This window comes from Azolla caroliniana, unplaced genomic scaffold, assembly GCF_043228905.1.
Source record: "Azolla caroliniana isolate FFs.n. ecotype wild unplaced genomic scaffold, voAzoCaro1.0.p SCAF_9, whole genome shotgun sequence".
Classification (NCBI taxonomy): Eukaryota; Viridiplantae; Streptophyta; class Polypodiopsida; order Salviniales; family Salviniaceae; genus Azolla; species Azolla caroliniana.
Genome location: NW_028230444.1, coordinates 4,587,682 through 4,602,567, shown reverse-complemented (window position 1 = coordinate 4,602,567; position 14,886 = coordinate 4,587,682).

Genomic DNA, 14,886 nt, shown 5'->3' with positions numbered 1-14,886 from the left:
TTGATTTTCACCGCGTTTTGAGATTTCCCAATTATAAGGTTTATGGATCATTGCTTAAGAAAACAAGTTGTAAAAGCGAAGTTATCATGATCGTTACTTCACATGAAACTTTTGTCCCTTTCGGAATAATTAAAATATGTTGGATATAGTCATATAGACTATTTTCCTAATCGTAAAGCAATTAAATTGGTTGGAGTACTCCTAAATAAATGCCTCATCAATGGGAAGATTGTGACATATTAAACATTTTCACACCCTCACCCACATTGTGCAATGGGTAAGTTGAAGTTGTTGGATGATATAGTAGGAAATCCTTATGACTGATGAGTTTGATTTCATGTGTGTATTCCACAATCTTCTGAGGCTCGTAGTTTGAAAAGACAGTTTTGTAAAAGATGTAAGCAATAAATTTCACATAGGATATACCCATGCGATGGTAAATAAAGTAAATCAGACTTCCAAACTTAAACTTTTAGAAGTAACCAAAGAAAATGTAGATGAAAATTTCTCATCAATAAATACTGTGTAGTTGACAAAATGCTCATAGTATATGTTACATGCATAACCACAATATACCTACTCTATGTATATTCTTCTTTGGAAAAAATAAAAAATAAAAAATATACCTACTCTATCAGTTAACTCGTCTAAATATTGTTTCCGCGTAATTTAAAGGCATTTTGCCACATATAAAAGAACTTATTTAAAGATGATGACAATACACCATATTTTTCAATTGAGAGGAAGTTAAAAATGAATTCCATGTTGAATGCATAATTCCAATTGCATGGTAAATGAAATTCATATATCTGGTTGATGCTAAATGCTAGGAATCATTGACCAAAGCTAAAACGTTAGGGCGAGAGCTGATTGTGAACATGAAATTCATATATCTGGTTGATGCTAAATGCTAGGAATCATTGACCAAAGCTAAAACGTTAGGGCGAGAGCTGATTGTGAAATAGCAAATCTAGAAAATGCGTATTGATTTCTCTCATTAAAATTATTTATTTTTGTAAAATTGTTGGTCATCAATGACTCATTAGATTACTAAAACATCACTTTCTTCGAAGCACCCTTTAAGTAGGTATATTGTCATTATGAAAGCTTTTAATGTTTTGGATGAGGCACACTTTAAATAGGTAGGCTGATGTCGTATGAACCATAAACATTCAACTACTGTTGCTAGTATTCTGAGTTTCACCCTCACCCTCAGGGAAAAATGGATTAGTGATATCAATTGGAAAAGGTGACATTGTAAGTCTTATGTTCGAAGAATGACAACCTTTAGGGAATAAGAAAAGACAAAAGCACAATTGATAGGATAACCACCAAAACAACTTGATTGATTATTGGCAGTCTAATACATAAGCTTTATGGCCTTTTCCTATCAATGCTAAGGAAATTTAGTTGAAACCTAGCTATATACTCTAGAATCAAGCTCACATCCATTCATGCATGAGGGGTGCTAACATTGTAGGTTTAAACTACATACATACATACATACATACATACATACATACATACATACATACATACATACATACATACATACATACATACATACATACATACATATATACTCTAGAATCATTAACATAATATGAATTAGCTATATAATCAAGATCATGTTGTGGTGACTATGTTTTGAAATGAAAAATCATACTTGTAATCTAGGATGGTAAGAAATTTTTAATGACAAAAAATTTAAGTGATTCACACTAAACTCACATATCTCGGCATATAACTAGCATGTAAAGTTTTGTTTTATTAGACTTACCACCATGATAAACCAATTAGGCTCTAAATCATTGACAAATTATACAAGTGATGTGATGAACCATTTTCATAATGATCGAGTTTTTGAGTGGGTAATGACAATAGACCTTCCATCATTCATGGACAAAGATTGATAAACAAGCAAATTACGAACTATGTACTTTCAAGATTTCTCTATGCTTGCAGGGTTGTTTTATTCCTCGGGGTTGTAGATGTAGAATTGCTCTATCACCGAGTGAATCTTGGAGCATTTGTTTGAAGAAGATCTCATCCTTGGTTCAAGTTCCCGTGGTCCTGCCCAAGTATACACGGACATGCAATTTACACAACAATGAGTGAACTAATCTATATAAGCGCCTAATTTGGGGGCACTTAAGGGAAACATAAGCTCTCTACTATAAAAATAATATAAACTCTAGATTCTACACTTCAATGGTCATCTCCTTCAATGGACTAAATCAATCATGGACTGACATCTTGGCATTGATGGTGTCAATGCAACTAGTCCTATTTGAGAACGTTGGTGAAAACGGGAGTTGAGTCATTCTTTTTCAAACAATACTCAAACTACAAACTTTCACCATCTATTAACTCCCTTACACTTCTTGTGTGCATCAAACATGAGGTTCTTGGCAATGGTTATGCATCTTTGATTGTCGCATCTAAGTATAATCTCCGACTCATTTGAAACCAAATCCTAGACAACTCTTGTAAGCCAAATTAATTTACAAGTAGCTTTGCATTCAACCTCTGATTGTTTGCTTCTTACTTATCCATGAGAACTTTCCCAAAGCAAGTTAGAAACAATATTTAGAAACTAATTTTCTAGAATCACAATTTCCAACCTAATCAATGTAACAATACCCATTGAGAGCATTGATCTCTAGCCTAAATGAATTCCATACTTTGGGGTACCCTTGATGTACTTCAATAGACACATAGATGCCTTCCAATGAGATTCGTTTGATGCTTTTTGGAGAACCGGCTCAACATACCAATGAAAAAGCAAATGTTTGGTCTATGTTGCACGATAATATCAAATACTCATCATGTTGTCTATACTTATTGATGTCAACTAGATGTGAAGAGTCTTTAGTGGGCAATTTACAATTTACCTCCATTGGTGTGGATGCAACTTTACAATTCATCATTCCAAATGCTTTTAGGATTTTTGTTGTGTACCTTTGTTATGAGCCGTAGATACTTGTAGTTTTTTTCTAAACTTCAACCCCTAAGAAAAAATGGAGCATCACTAAATGTGTCATTTCAAACTCAGATTTTAACGTATTTTGAGTTTGGGAAACACATTTTTCATCATACATTGTAAGTTCTACATCGTTCACATACACAATGACCATGACACAAATTCCATCTTTCCTCATCACACATAGTCTAGCATGCAAAGAACTTTGTTTAAACTCGTTATTTTTTAAGAATCTATCAATTTTATAGTTCAAAGCTCTAGGCTCTTGTTTCAAACCATATTTACAAATCGAGCAACTCAAACCCTCATGGATCAGTTACACATACCTCCTCTTTTAAATGTCCATTTAGAAAAAGAAACTTGACATCCATTTGGACAATTGACCACCTCTTTGCATTGGCAAGGGATTATCGTGAGAATTATCATGATGCTATTAAGCCTATACTTTAACACAATTCATTAACTTTGTATTTGATCTTCCTAATAATCCACTTGCCATTGATGATTTTCTATTCTTTTGGTCAATTGACCAACTCCAACTTCATTGTCTCTTTCTTGATGATGATGTCAAACTCCAACTTCATTTTCTCTTTCCACATAGCATCTCTTAGGGATTCTTCCAACAAAGGTCATTTTCTTATGGGAACCACTTTTTCAACCATCAAAGCATGTTTTTCAATGCGTTCAAAGGCCTTTCCTTGTTCCTCTATGATCTATCCTTCTTGATCTTCAAACATTATCAATGAATGTCTCAAGACACGTCATCTTGGAGTTTTGATCAACAAAGAGCTATTGAGCCCACGTTGATTGTGTTTTACCTTCTTATGATTCAACATGTTGATCATATGAGTCATCACTATTTGATAACTCCTTCATACCTAGTCTTGGTGCAACTAGCACATGGCGGAATGTTGAACTTTAGTTGATGACATAGAGGACAAATCCTTGTTCTTGTTCTCTATTGAGTGTGGTGGTTGTTTTTTTCCAAAAAAAAGATACTACATTAGTATAAGAAAATGCATAAGCCTAAACATACAAGATATCCACAGCTCCCCTATATTTTTCTAAATTCTAACCATCGGCGTAAATAAATACTTTGGTGTTGAGTAAAACCACTCCACCTTATAAAAAAAGCCATCTATAAAATATACCTATGTCCGAGATGGCATGAGTGTGGTTGTTCTTCACTAAACACCACATCTTGATTGGTAAGTATCTTCCTTACTTTGCTATATCCAAGAAAAATACACATCCCAATTTTTTCAATTGATCACTAACATATATGCATAGCAAATACATCTAAATGTTATATGCTGAGAATGTTATCATTCCGATTAATGTATCAGAAACAATGAATGGACAAGAGATTGTAGGGGAACTACAAACTAAAAATCGGGTAGTTGACATTGGACCTTTGCCTTCGTTTGAAGGTAGGTGGACAAGATCCATGTCCAAGCATTTGCCAAAAGATCATAATCTTTTCATGAAGGATGCTAATGATTGGAGAACTTCCACAAAATCATTAGTTGAACATTTTCAAGGGTGCGATAGTAAGATTTCCATTTAGAGAGTACATAAGCAGACTAATGCATTTAGTAAAGATCACATCTCTTTTAGAAGAATGATTAAGACTCAAGATATGTCTCAAGAAGACACGAATCGATGTTTGAAAGAAAAAAGATTATTGTCCAAATTTGTGTAAATATGAAGATTATTTCTTGGAATGTGCAGGGTCTTGGGGGATCCTTATGTAAACAATATAAATGGAGATTTCGGCAAGAGTTGCATAAATGTATAATTGGGCAAGTGGCCATAGTGATATTACAAGAACACCGTTTAAATGAAAGGTGTACTTAAGTCTATGGTTCATTACTGCCTGGAAACTGGGAAATGTTGTGGGTTCCAGCATATGGATCAACACAACTTCAAGTTGGATTATGTATGGCTATTCGTGATATATGGCAAGTAAAGATGTTGGATGTAGGAAATTTGTTGTTAGGAAGAACACAATATGTTATCATGAAATTTCATAATAAAAAGGTTGGCTTTTTGAATTTGTATGCTCCTAATTACTCTAGAGAACGATTAAAGATGTGGATTGAATTGGATAGTTCATTGCCAGTTGTAGATCATTGGTGTATAGCAAGAGACTTTAATATGATTGAGGATCCCGAGGATAGGAGTGGTGAAGGTGGAGCAACAGTGCATGGTTTAGAATTATCCACATGGGAAAAATTTACTATAAGTAGAAGGTTGTTGGATGTTTGGCATTTACCATCCTTTGGAAAATTGCATAATTCTTCAATGTTTTCTAGGTTTGATAGAAGATTAAATGGGGCAAATTTGTCAAGATTTGATAGGATTTATGTTGATGATTTATTTGCGGAGATAGGAGGGAGTGTTGGCATTTATCTAGGTACAACTTTCTCCGATCATGCCCCAGTTGTATTACAACTTAATGATGGGAAAAAACGTAAGCAATAAGGGAGATTAAGGATTCCACCGGAATTGTTTACAGAATCCATAATTATTGAAAAAGTTATGTATATATGGAGACAAACTTTATTGCAAATTGGAAATGTGGAAGATAATGTGGCACTGGCAATATCACATATTAGTAGTTTCTTAATCTCTTGGGCACAAGGGAAAAGGGAAAGATATACACAGAAAATTATCAGTATGCATCGTTGACATAGTTGCAACATTTTCAAGAAAGGGATCCATTGTGTGAATGGACGACAAATGCTTTACATAATGCGAAATGGGAATTAAGAAATATTGAGGACATCATTTTACAATTTCAATATCAAGCTTCTGTTTCAAAATGGACACGAGTAGGTGACAGAGTAAACAAGACGTTTTTTTCCCAAGTTGCACCGAAATGGTCGGCAGTAGGGATTAAACAACTAAGGAGAGAAAATGGCTCCTTCACAGAAGATGAGACAAAAATTGTACAAATTGCTACTACTTATTATGTTAAATTGTTGTCCAGTGGAGTTGCTACCGAATCTGTTCACACAAGTAGGAAATGTGTGTGGGACAAGATTAAGCCTAAAGTCACAAATGAAATGAAGGTTGCATTACTTAAGCCCTTTGACATTATGGAAATACATAATGCACTTAGAGCTTTAAGTCTTATGTCTTGTCCAGGGGAGGATGGAATTACTCCACATTTTTTCCTCAAATATTGGGAATATATTGGGGAAGACTTAACAAAAGCTTATCAAAGAATTTTTGACATTGGGTACATGCCTCGTAGTATGGCAGTTGGCTTGATTTATTTAATACCTAAGGTTGAAGGTATATCAGATGATATTAGAAAATGGAGACCAATAACTTTGCTAAATACAATATATAAAATCTTTGCAAAAACATTGTCATTGAGAGTGCAATCTTTCTTACATGATTTGATTCATATCACCCAAATAGGTTTTATTTAGGAAAGAAGTATACTGGATAATTTGTTCTTTTTTTGGGAAGCCATTGCCTTGGCTCGTACGAAAAAAGTGGATTTGTTGATTTTGCTACTAGACTTTGAAAAAGCATATGATCGAGTTGATTGGGAGTTCCTTCAGGGTACTCTTGTAAGATTGGGTTTTCCGGAGAAATGGGTGATAGGAGTGTCTTCTCTGTATAATTCAACGTGTAGTTCTGTTTTGGTAGGAGGGGTTAAAGGTGATGACTTTCAAATTTCCCGAAGTGTACGACAAGGCTCTCCACTTGCACCATATTTATTTTTGTTTTTTGCTGAAGCGATGAGTTTGTTTTTTACTGCTGAGGAGGTTGGATTGAAAGGAATAGCAATGCCCATTGATGGGACAAATGTTGTCGATGTAGAATTTGCTGGTGATACAAGTTTGTATTTGGATGGTCCGAATAATAATTTGTAGAAAATGTACATAGCGGTGCAAACATTTTGTATGGCATCAGGTGCATCAATTAATTGGAATAAATCAGTGGGTTTTTTTAGTGTTGTCCAATTCCACAACTCCACAATGGAGTCCTCATCCAAATTTCCGATGGATTCCCAAGGGCACTTCAGTTAGATATTTGGGATGTCAAGTAGGTTTGAATATTTGTTCAGAAATTCAGGTTGCTTCTTTGCTATTGAAAATCAGGAAAAAACTATTGTTTTGGAGTAAAGCTAAACTATCATTTGCGGGTAGAGTGATAGTCGTTAATCAAGTTTTGTTGTCTAGTCTTTGGTATATTATGTCATGTTGAAGTTTTTCAAAATCATGTATGGGACAATTACAAAGATTGATCCGAAATTGTTTGTGGTTTGGTAATGATGGAAGCCATGCCAGGGCAAAAGTCTCTTGGTCCACAATTGTTAAGCCATTGGATCAAGGAGGATTAGGAATTGTAGATCCATTACAACAGTCCAAAGCTTTGATTGCAAATTTGGTGATTCGAGGATTGTTGCCAGGATCGGAACCTTGGAAATAATTGTTGTTTTATGAATTGCAAAAGTTTTGTCCCAAAACTGGTGGAGATTGGATGCCTAGTTTTAGATGGGCTTTTATGGAACATAACAAATTGGTTATGGCCACAAACTGGGAAGAGATATTTGCTCGATGTGTTCTTAATGCATGGAAAGATATTTCTCTTAATTTAGTTAAGACATTGCCAAAAACAAAATCTGAATTCGGTAGACATGCCTTGATTTGGAATTCATGGTTGACTGACCAGAGAGGGCAGATGTTGGGAATGTGTACTAGATGTGCATGGGCAGAATTAGATCGTGGGCCAACACAATCTATAGGTGCATGGACAACATTTCTGTCTAAACCTATAGATCACCAAATGATACTAATTAGTAATATAAGGGGTGGGAAGATAATGTATTCTACAATACAAAATGCCCTTTTTAATACTCAGATGCAAATTGGATCTGCTACACAGAAGTGGATGGGTTTATTTATTCCTGTTGAGAATAGAACTCAACCTCCCATAGAGAGAGTGTTCACACTAGTCAGTGGACATCATACTAGGATAGTTTTGTAATTAGTAGAAACTTGGGCACTTGCCCTAGATCAGTTGATATTTAAACCAACCTCTTGTAACCTAGTTACTGTTGGACATTGTTGTGATGTGGTGTGCTCGAGAGTGGGAAAAACCGGCGAAAGGGGGGGGTCAAAATGTGCATGTGCAATGTGTGTGCACACAAAGGCGATTAATTGTGCACATGCAAAAGAAAAGGGAAAAGAAAGGGTGGAAAGGATGTATAGAAGCTCGTGTAAAAAGTAAGAGAGAGAAGAGATAAAAAGTAGAGGGGAGACAGACTATGAATTTCTAAAGATTGAATTATATATTATATAAGAGAGAGTTAATGGGCTAATGGATAATCACATTGACTTCTAGCTAGAGGTGCATGGTTCAAATTTGGTCTTACAATGTAGTGTGATTTAAGGAATTTTATTCCTTTTGCATTGAAGACAAAATTGGCAACCCCTCTTCTTGTTTTCCTATAAAAGGAGGTTGAGGGGGGCTCATTTGGGAGGACGTTTTGGGAGGAGGAGACTATCGCCATTTTTCTTTTAGAGCTCTTCATCTTCTTCTTCACCACTTCTCTTCATCTCATACCCCTTCATCCCCTCATCGCCACGTGCTCGTCTTCTTCGCGTTGGCACTCAAAGTGCTCGTGAGCCCAAGCTTCGTTGGTTCGACGTTGCTTCACCCCGTTCGTCGTTGAGAGCTTGTGTGCTCGCCGTTCACGTGGTTGTGGTTCGTTGGGGTTGGCATTTTGGTGGTGCTCGTGTGTTCGTCTTCGTCGTGTTTGGATTTGCTCTTGTCTCTAAGGGCATTTAGTATTTATGTTTTGATTGAGCTTGTGGTTAACTAGAAGTTGCCATTGTAATCAAACCCTATTTTATAAAGGGTCCTCTTGCGTTGGAATCGAACACGTATTTATTTCTTTGGCCAATATAATTCGTGTTTCTTTCTTTCTTTGTTCTCGTCCACTTGTACGTTCGGCCGTCTTGTGACAAGGGAGCGTTTCGGGCGTGCCCATGCACCTCTCCTCCTCATAAAGGCGTACGAGCATTTTGTGCGTGTGTTTGTGTCTTCCTTGTACGTTCGACCATCTTGTGACGAGGGAGCATTTTGGGCGTGCCCATGCACCTCTCCTCCTGATAAAGGCGTATGAGCATTTGTGTGTGAGATTGAGTCTTCCTTGTACGTTCAGTTGTCTTGTGACGAGGGAGCGTTTCAAGCGTGCCCATGCACCTCTCCTCCTCGTCAAGGCGTACAAGCATTTTGTGCATGTGTTTGTGTCTTCCTTGTACGTTCAGTCGTCTTGTGACGAGGGAGTGTTTCAAGCATGCCCATGCACCTCTCCTCATAAAGGCGTACGAGCATTTTGTGTGTGTGTTTGTGACTTCCTTGTACATTCGGCTGTCTTGTGACGAGGGAGTGTTTTGGGCGTGCCCATGCACCTCTTCTCCTCATAAAGATGTACGAGCATTTGTACGTGTATTTGTGTCTTCCTTGTACGTTCGATCGTCTTGTGACGAGGGAGCGTTCGGGCTTGCCCATGCACCTCTCCTCCTCATAAAGGCGTACGAGCATTTTGTGTGTGTGTGTTTGTGTCTTCCTTGTACGTTCGGTCGTCTTGTGACGAGGGATCGTTTCGGATGTGCCCATGAACCTCCTCATAAAAACGTACGAGCATTTGTGCGTGTGTTTGTGACTTCCTTGTATGTTCGATCGTCTTGTGACGAGGGAGTGTTTGGGCTTGCCCATGCACCTCTCCTCCTCATAAAGGCGTACGAGCATTTGTGCGTGTGTTTTGTGTCTTCCTCGTACGTTCGACGTCTTGTGGCGAGGGAGTGTTCGAGCGTGCCCATGCACCTCTCCTCCTCATAAAGACGTACGGGCATTCGTGTTTGTGTTATCGTCCCCTTGTACATTCATCTTGCATGCTCATCTTTGCTTCTACCCGTTTGATCACTTGGCTCGTGCGGTGATCTCGAAAGGTTGACGAGTCGTGATCAACAAAAGCCACCGACCTCACAAAACAAAGGGCCACGAGCCCTTACTCAGGAAGGGGTCAGGAAGTAGTATTGTTGTAAAGCAAACCTCGAGTCTTCTCTATCCCTTGAGTGCTCCCTAGTCCAAGACCCTTGTGGTCCCGCCCAAATAATACACATGCGCGAAACTTCGTGACATAAATTTGGTGAACCCTATGTGAAAGGGCGGCAAGGGAGATCCAAGATGCGAGGAGGAGAACTCGCTCAAGTGATGGCGGCGGCGGTGGACCGCTTGGTAAATGCCCGAGAAGGCATCACCGGCCTAGACAGGGCCATAGAGAAGGTGGTCAGCACAACGGATCAGTTCAATGGAAGAGATACCACGAGCTACTTGGATGCCTATAAGGCTGAATGTCTTCCTTGTACGTTCTCGAAGGTAGGCGGCTAACCGGATTCGCTAGAGTGGTAACACTGAGTATCCATGTAGAGGTACTCGAGATGCAAGTAGACTCTTGCAATTGGGAGGGGTTCGAAGAAAGACTCCTCGAGAAGTACGGCCTTGATGACTCACTCAAAATTTCGAAAAGGGATCTAATGGAGTGGTTTGAGCTTCTTGGCAAGGGGAGAAATACTACGACACTTCTACAAGAATTTGAGAAGCGCTCCGCGCGACTCTTGGCTCTCGATAGGACGGTGCTTGACACAAGCAAGGTCCTACTATTCATAAAAGTTGTTGATGCATGAGACCGAGAGAAGGTGGGGCTCCTCCTCGAAACTGATGATGGGCTCACGACGGATTGGGCTATGGTAAAACGGGTTTGTAGTCGCTTCGATAAGAGACGGGAATGGAACAACGGGTCTCCGTTGAGCGGCCAAACATCCACAGGCTCCATTAGTGAGACACATGAACCCTTGCTCGGGAAGGGGTCGGGAAGTAGTATTGTTGTAAAGCAAACCTTGGGTCTTCTCTATCCCTTGAGTGCTCCCTAGTCCAAGACCCCTGTGGTCCCGCCCAAGTAACACACACGCGCGAAACTTCGCGACATAAATTTGGTGAACCCTATGTTAAAGGGCGGCAAGGGAGATCCAAGATGCGAGGAGGAGAACTCGCTCAAGTGATGGCGGCGGCGGCGGACCGCTTGGTAAATGCCCGAGAAGGCATCACCGGCCTAGACAGGGCCATAGAGAAGGTGGTCAGCACAACGGATCAGTTCAATGGAAGAGATACCACGAGCTACTTGGATGCCTATAAGGCTGAATGTCTTCCTTGTACGTTCCCGAAGGTAGGCGGCTAACCAGATTCGCTAGAGTGGTAACACTGAGTATCCATGTAGAGGTACTCGAGATGCAAGTAGACTCTTGCAATTGGGAGGGGTTCGAAGAAAGACTCCTCGAGAAGTACGGCCTTGATGACTCACTCAAAATTTCGAAAAGGGATCTGATGGAGTGGTTTGAGCTTCTTGGCAAGGGGAGAAATACTATGGCACTTCTACAAGAATTTGAGAAGCGCTTCGCGCGACTCTTGGCTCTCGATAGGACGGTGCTTGACACAAGCAAGGTCCTACTATTCATAAAAGTTGTTGATGCACGAGACCGAGAGAAGGTAGGGCTCCTCCTCGAAACTGATGATGGGCTCACGACAGATTGAGCGGCCAAACATCCACAGGCCCCATTAGTGAGACACACGAACCCAGGGGTGGTAGAGCACCTCAAGAAAGAGAGCAAGCAAATGCAAGGTTCGTCCCCGAGAGAAACGTGGTTGAAGCACCGTAAATAGATGAGCTCACAAAGATGGTGCGAGATCTCCAAATAGCGCAAGCTAGGAGAGAGAGTGGCGGCCCTCAAGATCGACGTCCCCCGTTCGCGCAAAGATGTATGTGGTGCAACAATCCCGACCACCTACGAAGGGAGTGTGGAGACTTTCAAGAGGCCCTAAGAAGGGATATTGTCTATTTTTGGAAAATAGGGTCTATTCAACGGAGACAAGGCGCCCCTTGGGATTGAATCAAGGCCGAGGGGGAATGAGAAGGCTAATGGAGGAGGCCGAAGCACAACATGTTGAAGCCATCCACTACTCGGCATCGGTTGGGATCCGAGTGGGAAAAGAGGTGAGGAGGCAAGAGGAGAAAGAGTTTGACTTTTGGCTGTCAATCCTTGGAAGCCTCTCTAGGGGAAAGTTCAAAAGAGAAGAAGCGGACGAAGCGGAAAGAAAGGTCCAAGAAGCAACCGGGTGGAAGGATCCGGTGGAAGAAAAGACAAGCTTAGTGGAAGCCGCTTGCCAAAACTACGAAGTAATGGTTGAAGAGAAGAAGGTAGGAAATGATGAGGGAGCCGGTCCATCAAGGAAATACGACGCTCGAGGTGCACGAAGAAGGGAAGAGCTGAACTAGTCTCAAGCACGCGACGAAAGATGGAAAGAGAAGGGGAACCCCCCCAACTTCAAGCTTTCCTCGGAGATCGAACAAGCAACGGACTTGAAGAAGGTAGTGGAGGAAAGGATCCCCGACAGTCGAGTAGAGTTTATTCTACGAGAGATCCTTGGAATTGCCAAGAAAGAATTCCACGAGGTCATCATCGACCTAATGAAGAGGAAGCGGCTCTCAATGGAGCAAGAAGTGGCAAAGCCTGCGAAGACAAGGACGATGCGGACATTCACTACACGAGGCCACATTGGGCGAGAGTGACAACGGAGACACCGGTACGGGTCGGAGTTGTAAAAGAGATGGTTGTAGCATTGATCGACCATGGCTCTGAGATCAACCTTATGTCCATGGACTTTTATAAAAAGGGAAAGTGGCCGATCAACACGAAGCACGGGTGGAAGATTAGAGCGGCGACCCGAGCAACCGAGGAGCTATACGGGGCTTGCCCGAATGTACGGGTGAAGGTGAGGGACATAGAAATAGATCAACATTTCTTTGTTCAAGAGACGTCCTCACACCCGATCATCTTGGGTGAACCATACATCACGGCGGCTCACATGGAGACAAAGGTGCTAGACAATGGGTCAGCATATGCGAGGGTCAAGAGCCAAGATGGGAAGCATTCGGTCCAATTCCTTACGGTGAGGCCCAACCATGAGCACAATCGAGCCTCCTTCAAAGGGGAGAACCGAGAGGATTTTTTATGCGGGCTATTAAAGAGTGGGGTCGCAATAGCCTGAGGCAAACTAAGACCCTAAACCCTTGCAAAACTATTAAATGTAATAGGAAACAATTTTGTTTCTCCGAAAATGGAGCTTGTAAAATTACTAGTTTAACTTATAGAGATAAGCCTTGGGCCAAGACATACGAAAGGTATCTCAAACAATGTAATTTATTGGGGGAAGATGACACCATAAGCGATGCCACGGAGGTGGTCTCGTTCGACGACACTCTTAGAGAGATGGAGAGGATAGTCATTTCAGGCCTCAATGAAGTCAAGGTAATTCTAGTCAACTCAATTGACATGTACACCGCCATCGAAGAGCTTGGGCGGTTGATCGAGGAAGCGCGGACGGTCAATGTGCAAACAAAATACAAGACCGTGGACAAGAAGGTGAAGCCTGTGGTTGCCCCATTGCCTAACGATAGTTGGGATCAAATAAAGGGGGTAGCGGCTGATCCCAGCTTGCGGGACCCACGAGGCATAGGGCATCGGTTCACCGACGAGACACGACAGAAGCTCCGAATTGGTGAGGGTGGCTTCCTATTGCCTAGGGAGGAAGAAAGATTTAGAAGGATGATCGAAAGCCACGGAAGGGCTTTTGCCTTCTCGTCGGGTGAGATAGGGTGCATAAACCCTAAGATCGTGGAGCCAATGGTGATCTTTACGGTATCGCATGTACCGTGGAACATCAAACCAATCCCGGTTCCGAGAGCTCACATCCCGATGTTGATTGAGCTACTCAAGGAAAAGATTGAGATGGGTATCCTCGAGCCATCAAGCGCCCCATACTCAAATCAGTGGTTCACTGTGCCAAAGAAGAACGGCACCTGACGCTTCATCTGGGACCTACAACTTGTTAATCAAGTGACAATTCGAAATGCAGGGGTTGGGCCGAGTGTTGACGAATTCGCCGAGGCCTTCGCTGGAAGGTCTATGTATTCGATCAATGATCTATACTCGGGGTATGATCAATTCCAACTAGTTGTGGAGAGTAGGGACATCACGACAATGTGGACCCCTATTGGCCTAGTGTGAATGTGTACCTTGCCACAAGGAGGCACCAACTCTGTAGCCCACATGGTAAATGCAATGAACAAGGTATTGAGAGATTGCATCCCTGACATCACCATGCCATTCCTCAATGATATCCCCATAAAAGGGTGCTCTAAAGCGGAGAAAGATGAAACCTTGGACGAGGATGGGTGCAGACGTTTTGTGGCATATCACATCTCCGATTGCGAAAAGGTTCTACAAAGACTCGAAGATGCACGCTTGACCTTCTCGGGTGAGAAATCAGCATTCGGCCAACCGGAGATTCTTGTCGTGGGACACTTGTGCGAGGCATACGGGCGGAAGCCATCCCCGGCAAAGGTGGACGCCATCACAGACATGAGGGAAGAATGTAAATCACAAACAGAGGTGAGGCGATTTCTTGGTGCCTATGCATTCTACCACATCTAGATCGTGCACTACGCTCACCTAGTCGAGCCCTTGTATGGGCTACTTGGGAAGGGGTCGGGAAGTAGTATTGTCGTAAAGCAAACCTCGGGTCTTCTCTATCCCTTGAGTGCTCCCTAGTCCAAGACCCCCGTGGTCCCGCCCAAGTAACTTTGCGACAACGTAATATACAGTTTCTCGTTTTAAGAGCTCTCTCTCTCTCTCTCTCTCTCTCTCTCTCTCTCTCGTCTCACGTGCAACACACACACACACAGAGTCCTTCCTCTGCACAGAATCACTCTCGATTCTTTACAAATCCATTGGATGTTTTAATTGGAGTTAAAGCCT